Raw genomic sequence first — 11,074 nt, 5'->3', positions numbered from 1 at the left:
ACACCACACACAAGCACAAAGAGCAAGCCCAACACTGGTTGCCGTGACACCTGCTGGAACGACATACTGAAGAGGCAGAGGCAGGAAGATCATGAGTTAGAGACTAGCCTGAGATGCCACATGAAAGAAAACATGTCTTTTTTTCTCACCCCTGTTACCCTCTCTTGCCCCTCACTGCTTCCCTGTAATCTTCCTCCTTACCCATAGCCCCCTGAAGTCTGTATTTCTGGAATTTCAATATTAAACATGACTGTTTAGCTACATACTTGAACTTTCATTCTTGTCAACAATACAAAAGCAATAGGAGTCGAACACAATCCCTGGAGACCCTCAGGGTTGCCCACTTCCAAATCCATGTGAAGCTTTTAGAACAATGGGGTTTGGCAGAAGCCTCCAAGAACCAAGCCGGGCTTCAGCAGAGCCTGCCAGAGGCAGATTGCAGTTAGCAACAGCTTTCTGGAGTGACAGGGCCAGGCTGGGCTACAGAGACACTTTCAGGAGCAAAGGAAGGAGCTCAGCTGAGCAGGCTGCTTGCTGGTAGGAGACTTCCCATGTCTGGAGTGATCCAAGTTCAGAATAGATGAGAGAGCACAGAGCCACAGGACCATGGTACTGGGGAGGGGTGTGCCTCTGAGGTAGCAGCGGGGGATGGTTTGAGGTTGTCAGTGTTCTACATGACCTGGGGTGGCATCTTAGAGATAACCGAGACAAAGGACATAAGCCAAATTTTACACGCAGTCACGTCCCAGAACAGAAAGCAGAAGATGGTGTTGCGCACGCAGTTAGCTAGGGCGCAAATCCGCGTCTCTGTCTCATCCAGGGCTTTGCGTGCTCTAGGCAAATTGTCTATGAGCTAGTCCTCACAGTCCTCCTATCAAAATTTCCTAAGGAAACTTCTAGAAGATGAATTCTAAAATCAAAGATATGATTGAGGAAGCTATACCAAAAGGCTCAGGGAAAGAGCTGAATCTGCCATCCGAGAAGACTCCACATTGGGACAAAGCTCATTTAGTGTTGAAGGTGATAAACATTTAGTTGATGCAAGGAGATCTCTCTGTCGATTTTTTTCTGCCTGTAAGAAGGGAACAAATTTCCTTTTAAGGAAGACGCCCTTTCTATTCCCCGAAAGAGTGTTTGTCATCAAAATCGAGGAGCCAGTGCTAAGTTGAGCTTGTGCAAGCAAATCTTGTTGCAGTAGCTTTTATCATCCATAAACCCCCATTATATTACACAGTCACGTTCTCATGATTTATTTCCCTTGAAGCTCAGATGCTCTTCCCTTTGTCTGGAGGCCAGAACTAGCTCACAGAGGCTCGCTCCTGTTCATGGTACTATGCATGTCAATACTCACGAAGAGGGTACGGTGCGCTGGTCTCTTGTTGACCTGTGGTGTAGTTCTCAGGCCCCTGGCACTAACCTTAGAGGGTAAAGGGAAGCTTTTCTACCCTGATAAACACCAAGTGTTTGGTCAAAAGTGAGACCCCAGCCCCCTGACACCTCTATATCCAAGAAGTCTGGGATGCTTGGGTGAAAGCGTCACCCTAGGCCCTAGCATCCATCCTTGGAGCCCCAATGGAGCAGGAAGCTCCATTTCAAGCCCCTTCACTCTAGGAGTTTCCTTGGTCCGGACTCCACCTCCAGGAAAGTCTGCCAAGTGCTGACCCCCTCCCCAGGGAGGGTCAGGACCACTTCCACAGGCTATTTAGGCTGCTGCCCAGAAAAGGAACACGTGGTCTCCTGGTTTCCTGTCGTCTTCCCTGCTCTCTTCCCTTCGCCATGCTTTCCTGGGCCACCCGGTAGTGCTGCATTAAACGTGGGCATCTTTTATTCGGTATAATTTGGTCTGGTTGGAATTATTTGCGTCGGCGGAGAGGCTTGTCTTAAGAAATATACCCAACACAAAGGACAGTAAATATGTTTCATTATAGAATTGAAACTGGAAAAAAAAAGGTGTAATGATGCCTAATGTTATTCTGCTATCCTCGTAGATTGGTGCCTAGTCCAGTAGTCATCAGAGAGGCTTCATCCAGCAACTAATGAACAGTTGTAGAGACCCACAGCCAAACATTAGACAGACCTTGGGGGATCCTGCTGAAGAGAGGGCAGAAAGATTGTAGGAGTCAGAGGGGTCAAGGCCATTGCAAGAAAACCCACAGAATCAACTAACCTGGGCTCACAGGAGCTCACAGAGACTAAACCAAAAACCAGGGAGCCTGTATGGGACTGACCTAGGCCCTCTGCATATATGTGACAGTTGTGTAGCTTGGTCTTCTTGTGAGACTCTTAACAGTGAGAACAGGGGCTGTTTCTGACTCTTTTGCTGGTTTTTGGGACCCTACTCATACTGGGTCTCCTTGCCCAGCCTTAATACAAAGGGAGGTGCTTAGTCTTACTGCAACTTGACATGCCATGCTTTGTTGATACCCATGGGAAGTCTGCCCTTTTCTGAACAGAAATGGAGAAGGAGTGATTGTGGGGGGCAGATGGAAGGTGGGGTGGGGAAGGAATGGGAGGAGAGAAGGGAGTGGAAACTGAAATCAAGATGTAAAATAAACACATTAATTAAATAAAATAATCTTTAAAAAGAGGACTAAAGCTGCAGATTAAAAAATATACAGAAATAATATTAAAAAATAGAACTTCAAAACTTGGAGGGGGAAAATAAAAATTCTGAACTCACCTGCCTAGCATGTAGAAGCCCCTGGGTTATATCCCCAGAACTTTAAGAAAAAGGTATTTATTTATTTGTTTATTTATATGTGAATATATGTGGGTTCAGGTGCTATTGCAGGTGTTTGCACAAACCCAGCTTTTTATATGGGTGCTTGGTCCTGAACTAAGGTTCTCATGATTGTGCAAGGACTCTTAGCCACTGAGACATCCCTCCAGACCCTCTCCCCACCATCTTTAACAAACATTTATAAGGTAGGGTAGGTTCATATTCTACCATAGATTACATTATCCATGTTTATGGGAAATCACTGTATATAACCTAAGATTGATAAATAATGGAATTCGCATCCCTTTACATAACAGGCATGCTGAGAAAGACAGAACTAACCAGCAGAAGAAGCCGAGAAAGAATGGGAGAGGAAAGGAAAGCAGTCATGAGGTCATTATTCCTCCTATTGAGGATGTCCGTCCATAAAACAAGAAAACGGAAGTGTGATGTAAGCTCAAACAATAGAAATGGGATAAATACAGGGTTGTTGATTTCCCCAGTGATGAGAGAATGCACATGTAAATAATTATGCAGTATCACCACAACCCCACAGTGATGGCTAAAAGGGCAAAATGAGACCATAGAAAGTGCTGTGATATAAGGAATGGCAGTCCTTGGGCTGGCAAGATGGCTGGCTCAGTGGGTAAATCGCTTACTGCCAAAGCCCAGTGACCTAACTTCAATCCCCAGGACCCACATGGTAGAAGGAGACAACCAAGTCCTATAAGTTGTCCTCTGACCTCCCTAGGCATACATGCACAGACACACACACATGCATACACACATGCACACACATAGACACATGCATGCACACATGCACACATATACATGCATGCATGCATATGTACACACAGGCAATTCTTTTTTATTACTGATTGAGAATATAAATTGGTCTAGTCTTTGCATGGAAGTGAGTCTATGCATTTTCCCTTTTAGCTATACTCAAGAGAAATATATCACATTTACCAACAATATGCAAGAAGATTTACAGCAGTACCATTCAAACATGAACCTAGAAATTACCCAAGTATTTTGACCCATAGATGGAATAAACAATCAGTTCATACAAGGCTATAACATGTACAACTAGAATAAGCAGGCTACAGGGAGACTGTGATGACTATTCTTAGTTGTCAACTTGACTACATCTAGAATAAACTAAAACCCAAAAATTAGTGGTCATACTAACGAGGGATTTTTTTGCTTAATTAAATCATTTGAAGTGGGAAGACACACTTCTAATCTGGATCTTTGAGGTAGGAAGACCCACCACTAATCTGGGTCACACCTTCTGCAGGCAGCCTATATAAAGGACACGGAAGAAGAAAACTTGCTTTCTTTCCTGGCTTGTACTTGCTAGCAAGTCTATTCCTTCACTGACACTAGAGCCTACTTCTTTGGGAAGTAACTGAAGACCAGCTGAGACAGCCAATCTTGTGGACTGAACAACTATTGGATTCTTGGACCTTCCATTAGTAGACAGCCATTGTTGAACTAGCTGGACCAGCCTGTAAGCCATTTCTTTTAAAAAAAAAATTTTGAGGCAGGGTTTTTCTGTAGCTTTTTGGAGTCTGTCCTGGAACTAGCTCTTGTAGACCAGGTTGGCCTCAAACTCACAGAGATCCACCTGCCTCTGCCTGTAAGCCATTCTAATAAACTCCTTTGTGATAGTTTGAATGTAATTGGCCCCCATAATCTTATAGGAAATGACACTATTAGCAGGTATTGCCTTGTTGAAGTATGTGTGACTTTGTTGGAGGAAGTGTGTCATTGTGGGGGCAGGCTTTGAGGCCTCCTATGCTCAAGATACTGCCCAGTGACTCAGTTCACTTCCTGTTTCCTATAGAATGTAGAACTTTCAGCTCCTTCTCCAGCACCGTGTCTGCCTGCATACCACCATGTCCCACCATGATAATGGACTAAATTTCTGAAACTAAGCCACCCAATTAAATGTTTTCCTTTATAAGAATTACCATGGTCATGGCATCTTTTTACAGCAATAGAAACCCTAAGAGACCATTTTTTGTATATTTATATATAGATTCATTCTATAAGTACCATCCTTCTAGACAACCCTGACTAAAACATAGACTAAAGATTAATACATCTTTTAAGAGATAATATTGAGACAAAGAAGCCAGACATTAAAAAGTACATGTTGTTTTCTTTAGTTTTATCAAACACAAACACAGTCAAAGCTATGTTGCCTTAGAAGGACAAATTTGGTATGGTTGTAGTTGGGAGAGAATAATCAAGGAGTTTCTGGTATGTTGGTTACATGGCTTTTGGCCTCAGTAAAAATTAAATGCTTTTATTTTGTTGAAATGCATCAAACTGTGCTCTTAAGGTTCTATACATAAGAAATTGCTTTTTGCATGTTTGTGTGTGTCTATGGGTTCAGCACGTATGTACACACGTGTGGCGGTGTCTCTGGAAGCTGGAAGTCAGCCTTCAGTGTCATTCCTCACGTGCTGTTTGTTAGAGACAAACAGAGCATCATCTCAGAGTCCCACAAAGGAACATGTGAACAAAGTGAAAGCAGCCTGGCAAGGCAGTTCTTTTTGTAAGAAAAGGTGTGCCAGGACCCAGACCAGGCTCAAAGCACAGCAGGCCAAGATGGCTCCTGCCTTTCATTCCTGTCATAGGTGGTGACTTTTTCATCCCATTGGTGGGAGATCAGCTTTACAATCTGATGAAATTGGCCAAACAGCACAAGGGAGAAGAGGAAGGGGCAGTTCAGGAAATAGAAGTCCTTAGCTTGATTTCAAAAACAAAACAAAACAACCTGTTTACCTTAGGTAGAAAAAACAAATAGATGTTTCTCATACTGCCACTTTAATTTGTTTTATGTTGTTGTTGTTGTTGCTTTAAAAAAAAAAAACCATAGCCTCAACCAGGTGGTGGTGGCGCACGCCTTTAATCTCAGCACTCAGGAGGTAGAGGCAGGTAGATCTCTGTGAGTTCAAGGCCAGCCTGCTTTACAGAGGTAGTTTCAGGAGAGCAAGGGCACACAGAAAAACCCTGTCTTGAAAAACAAAACAAAATAATAACAAAATGAAATAAAACAACAACAACAATAAAAAGACATGGCATCTCACTGAAAACTGGGTCCCATGAATTAAGCCAAGTTGGCTGGTTAACTTCAGGGATCTGCCTGTCTTTGCCTCTCCAGAGCTGGATTACAAACTTGTACCCCCAGACCCAGCTTGGTTTTGGTTAGTTGGAAGGGACTGAACTCAGGTCCTTATGCTTGAATGGCAACTACTTCATCAGCTGAGCTATTTCTTTAATCCCTATCTATCTATCTATCTATCTATCTATCTATCTATCTATCTATCTATCTATCTATCATCTATCTATAGGCAGCATATGAAATAGACCAAGCTAGTCTCAAACTTCAAACTCTCTATGTAGCCAATGATAACCTGAAACTTTGATCATCTTGCTTCTACCTTCTAAGCTAGAGTTACAGGTGTGTACTACCATGCCTGGTTTATGAGGTGCTGGAGATGAAACTCTGCAACTTGGGTGTGCTAGGCAAGTGTTGCGCAGCTGAGTTATACCCCAGCCACATGAGATTTTGTACTTCTCTGAACTGGTAAGTATACCAACAAAAAGTTTATTTACTTATTTATTTATTTATTTATTTATTTATTTATTTAATGCATATGAGTGCTCTACTTGCATGTCTGCCTGCATGACAGAAGACGGAATTGGATCTATCCCATTACAGATGGTTGTGAGCCACCATGTGGTTGCTGGGAATTGAACTCAGGATCTCTGGAAGATCAGTTAGTGCTCTTAACTGTTGAGCCACCTCTACTGTCCCAGCCCCATAAGAAATTTTAGCAGAAGGAATTAAACGATAAAAATTTATTATACAGGGTAGAAAACAGTTGCAAAACAAAACAACTTCTGAAGGGGTACTTAGAGATTGAACAGAAAGCAAGTGCCCTTGTAGGCTGAGGAAACCTCGGCTGGGTGGTAAGAGCTCACTCAGGCTCCTGAGCCCTCTTCTTGGTTAGGACTATAATTGTCCCTCAAAGCCCTGGACCTGCTGGGCCTATTTTAGCAGGAATGCTGCCTGTAGTGTGTATTTGATTGCACTCCTCTTCTAGATCCTTGGCCAGACTCTAGTGGAAATCCTGTTGGGCTGGTTTAACAACACTCTCCCACCCGAGATGTCCACTGAGGTCATTCTTAGTTATTTTCCGTCAGATGACTCTTTGGCTCTGCTTGTTGGCTTTAAAGCCCAGCTGTCTTTGCTGTGTTTGCAGCTGTAGTCAGCTGTGCACTGAGACCTTGCTTCCAAGTAGCTCAGGTGTAATCTTCCTGCCATTTCTATCAAGTGTCCAGTATGTCCTTTCTCTTTAACCCTAGGAACTAGGGTCTTCTAGCAGCCATGTTTGGACATAGAGTAGATGTCCTTGACTACGGGAGGTGAAGTGGGAGGGAGAAGAGCTGACCTGGTTTCTCCCTTCTCCTCTACTTTCTGACATCCAGGCTTGGTGAGGCCTTGGGTTTGATGCCCAAGGGGAAAGAAAAATTAAGTGACATCACTAAGAAGGAAGAATGGTAAGTTCTAACCTTTGTAGTTCTACAATTCAATATCTGTCTATAGATGAAAATATCTAAATAGGGGCCACTCAAAAGAATTTGAATATATAAATTTAACTTTTTTATTAATAACTTGTATTTATTTACTCATCTATCATCTATCTATCTATATCTATCTATCTATCTATCATCTATCTATCTATCCATCTATCTATCTATCTATCTATCTATCTATCTATCTATCTATCTATCTATCTATCTATCTGTATGAGTGTTTTGCCTGCATGTACACATGTATAAGTATGCACCATATTCATGCAGTTCTCAGAGGAGCCATATGACATGGATCCCCTGAACTGGAGTTATAGACAGTTGTGAGCCACCATGTGAGTGCTGAGAACCTGACTTGGGTCCTCTGCAAAAACAGAAAGTACTCTTAATCACCGAGCCATCTCTCCAGCCCTGAAAAATACAAACTTCAAAAACAAATAAACAAAAAAGTCCACCAGGGGATGGAATTATATGTAGCTCAGTTGGTAAAGTGCTTGCTAGATTTGATCCTTAGTACAACATAAAATCAGGCGTGGTATCTCACACCATTAATCTCAGTTCTTGGGAGGTTAAAATAGTAGGGTCAGAAGGTCATTGTGCCTTTAGTCCTAGCTCTTGGGACACAGAGACAGGTACATACCTGTCTAAATAGATATAGTAAATTAAAAAGTAAAAAAAGTTATTCATGGATGTCCTCAGCTATATTGCAAGTTCTTGGTTAGCTTGGGCTTCATCATACCTCATCTCAAAAACAAAATAAAAATAAAACCAATATTTATCTGTGTTTCCTCCAGACATTCCAGATTTAAGGATACATCAAGTGGAAAATAAGAGATGATAGAAGGAACTCAACCAAAAGAAGCTAAAAGACAGAAATGAGGATCCTTTGTAGGCAGAGTTTTTCTGTGTCTTGGCAGTGGCTCCCAAATAACCACAAAAAGGTTTAAATTAGCTGGGCGGTGGTGGCGCACACCTCTAATCCCAGCACTCAGGAGGCAGAGGCAGGCGGATCTCTGTGAGTTCGATACCAGCCTGATCTACAAGAGCTAGCTCCAGTACAGGCTCTAAAGCTGCAGAGAAACCCTGTCTTGAAAAACCAAAAAAAAAGGTTTAAATTAATTACAAATGCTTAGTCGATGGCTTAGGCTTGTTTCTAGCTAGCTCTTATAACTTAAATGAACCCATTTCTATTAATCTGTGTGCTGCCCACTTGGCTCATGACTTGTTACCTATTTTGTACATGTTCTGCTCCTCTGCATTTGGCTGATAACTCTTCTGACTCCGCCCTTCTTCTTCCCAGCATTCTCTCTGCCCCTAAAATCCTGCCTATCTATTGGCCAATCAGGTATTTATTAACAATGAAAGCAACACATTTTCACAGTGTGCAAAAGGATGATTTCACAGCAATCCTGTATTAGACAAAGTAGAGTCCAAGTCACAAGTTGTCACAAGGGGCTAGAGAGAAGACTCAACAGTTAGAATCTAAGTTCTGTTTTCTACCTGGGTAGAGATAAAAACATAGAAAGGAAAGAAAGAGGAGGAGAAGAAAAAAGAAGAAGAGGAGGAAGAAGAGGAGCAGGAGGAGGAAGAAACAGTATACTCCTACAGTAGTATATTATTCAACCTTAATAAAGAAGGAACAATGGCCACTTGACACCACCATGTATGAATCTGAGTGCATTTTCTTTAGTGAAACAAGCGACTTGAATGGTAATTTAAGGATGGTCGAACTCAGAATCGGAGAATGGGAGCTAGAAAGACAGCACAATGATAGAGCACGTGAAATCTTATTTATATTTATTTTATGAGTGTTTTGCCTGCATGCGTATATGTGTACTATATGTGTACAGTGCTCTCAGAGGCTAGAAGAGGGTATCAGGTCTCCTAGAACTAGAGTTATAGATGTCTGTGCGCCTCAGTACCGGTGTTGACCAACAAACCCAGGCCATCCAGAAGAGCAGGAAGTGTCTGTAATCACTGGGAGTTGTCTTCGGACTCAGAGCACTTTTCTAGCATGAGATCTTGGACTCAATCCCAGTATAAAAATACCAGAGAATTGGATAGTGAGTCAGTAATTTCCGGAGACTGAATGAGGGTGGGAGGTGGACATTTTTCAAATGGCCTTAATATGTAAGATTTATAAGTATTGGGGGATGGAAACGTAGCTCAATCTGTGGAGTGCTTGTTAGCATGTAGGGAGGCCTGGCCTCAGTCTCCAATGTTGAATAAACAGAGCATTGTGGATAGAATTTCAAAGTCATTCTCAGCTACGCCTAGCTCCAGACAACTTGAGATAAAGATGTTGTCCAAAAGTGGTGAGGAAGGACTGGAGAAGTGACCCAGTGGGTTGAGCACTTGCTGTGCAAATGTAAGTATCTGAGTTCAAACCCATAGCACCCACATCAAACACTGAGTATGTCTCTGTGTGTGTACCTGTAATCCTACCCTTAGGGATGGTAGAGATAGGAGAATCATTGGGGTCTGCTGGCCACCACCCAAGCTCCATGTTCAGTGAGAGAGGCTGTCTCAAGGGAATAAGGTAGAGCAAGACACCTGATGTCTTCCTCTGGCCTCCAAGAGTGCTTCTGTATGCACGCCATACAAGCACATATTCATATTCTCTCTCTCTCTCTCTCTCTCTCTCTCTCTCTCTCTCTCTCTCTCTCTCTCTCTCTCACACACACACACACACACACACACACACACACACACACACACACACACACACACACACACACACCTCATATTAATTAAGCGCAGGAAGAAACTTTTGGATTCTGTGGTGGTTTGAATGAGAAAGCTCCTTATAGGTTCAGATGTTTGATTACTTGGTTCCCAGTTGGTGGTGGGTAGGTTTAAGAGGTGTGGCCTTATTGGAGGAATCATATAACTGAGAATACATTTTGTGATCTTAAAATTCCATGCATTTTCATGTTTTCCCTTTCTCTCTGCTTTCTGCTTCCAGATCAGGATGTGAGCCCCCAGATTATTGCTCCACTCATCATGCCTGCTTGTTGCCATCTTCCCTACCTTGATGGTGATAGACTTAGAACCCTAAGTCCAAATAAACCCTTCCTTCTATACATTGCCTTGGTCATGGTGTTTTATCACAGTAAAAGAAAAGTAACTAGATGGTGGTACTCACCTTTAATCCCAGCACTCTGGAGGCAGAGGGAGGCATGTAAATTTCTGAGTTCAAGGTCAGCCTAGTCTACAGAGCAAGTTCCAGGACAGCCAGGACTACACAGAAAAATCTGGTCTCAAACAAAACAAAACAACAAACAAACCAAAAACTAAAAACCCAAATCAAAACCAAACAAACAAAGAAAAATAACTAATAGAGAGTTGATGGATAAAATCATGGGATATAATGTGGCATAGAATTCATATATATATATATATATATACACACATACACACACACACACACACACACACACACACACACACACACACACACATATATATATATATATATATATATATATATATATATCATCAAGCTGTATACCTTCAACACAGACAGGTTTTGGTATATGTGGCAGTTTGAATGCAATTGGCTCCCATTAGCTCATAGGGAGTGGCACTATTGAAAGATGTGGCCTTGTTGAAGGAAGTGTATCACTATGGGGGCAGGCTTGAAGGACTGTTTTGCTTAGGCTTCTCTTCAGTGTCACAGATCACTTCCTGTTGCCTTCTGATCAAGATGTAGCCAGCACCATGTCTGCCTGCCTGCTGCCATGT

General features: G+C 42.3%; 1 long non-coding RNA gene across 1 annotated transcript; it reads left to right on the top strand.

Moving 5' to 3' along the window:
* Nucleotides 1-6,194: 6,194 nt before the first annotated feature.
* Nucleotides 6,195-10,413, top strand: LOC119808442. Its single transcript, XR_006020749.1, has 3 exons — nucleotides 6,195-6,320; nucleotides 7,226-7,297; nucleotides 10,296-10,413. It is a non-coding gene; the product is annotated as an uncharacterized LOC119808442 (long non-coding RNA).
* The last annotated feature ends 661 nt before the right edge of the window (nucleotides 10,414-11,074 follow it).

The sequence above is a fragment of the Arvicola amphibius genome, chromosome 2 (assembly GCF_903992535.2).
Source record: "Arvicola amphibius chromosome 2, mArvAmp1.2, whole genome shotgun sequence".
NCBI classification, from domain to species: domain Eukaryota; kingdom Metazoa; phylum Chordata; class Mammalia; order Rodentia; family Cricetidae; genus Arvicola; species Arvicola amphibius.
This window is presented reverse-complemented; position numbering and strand designations above follow the sequence as displayed.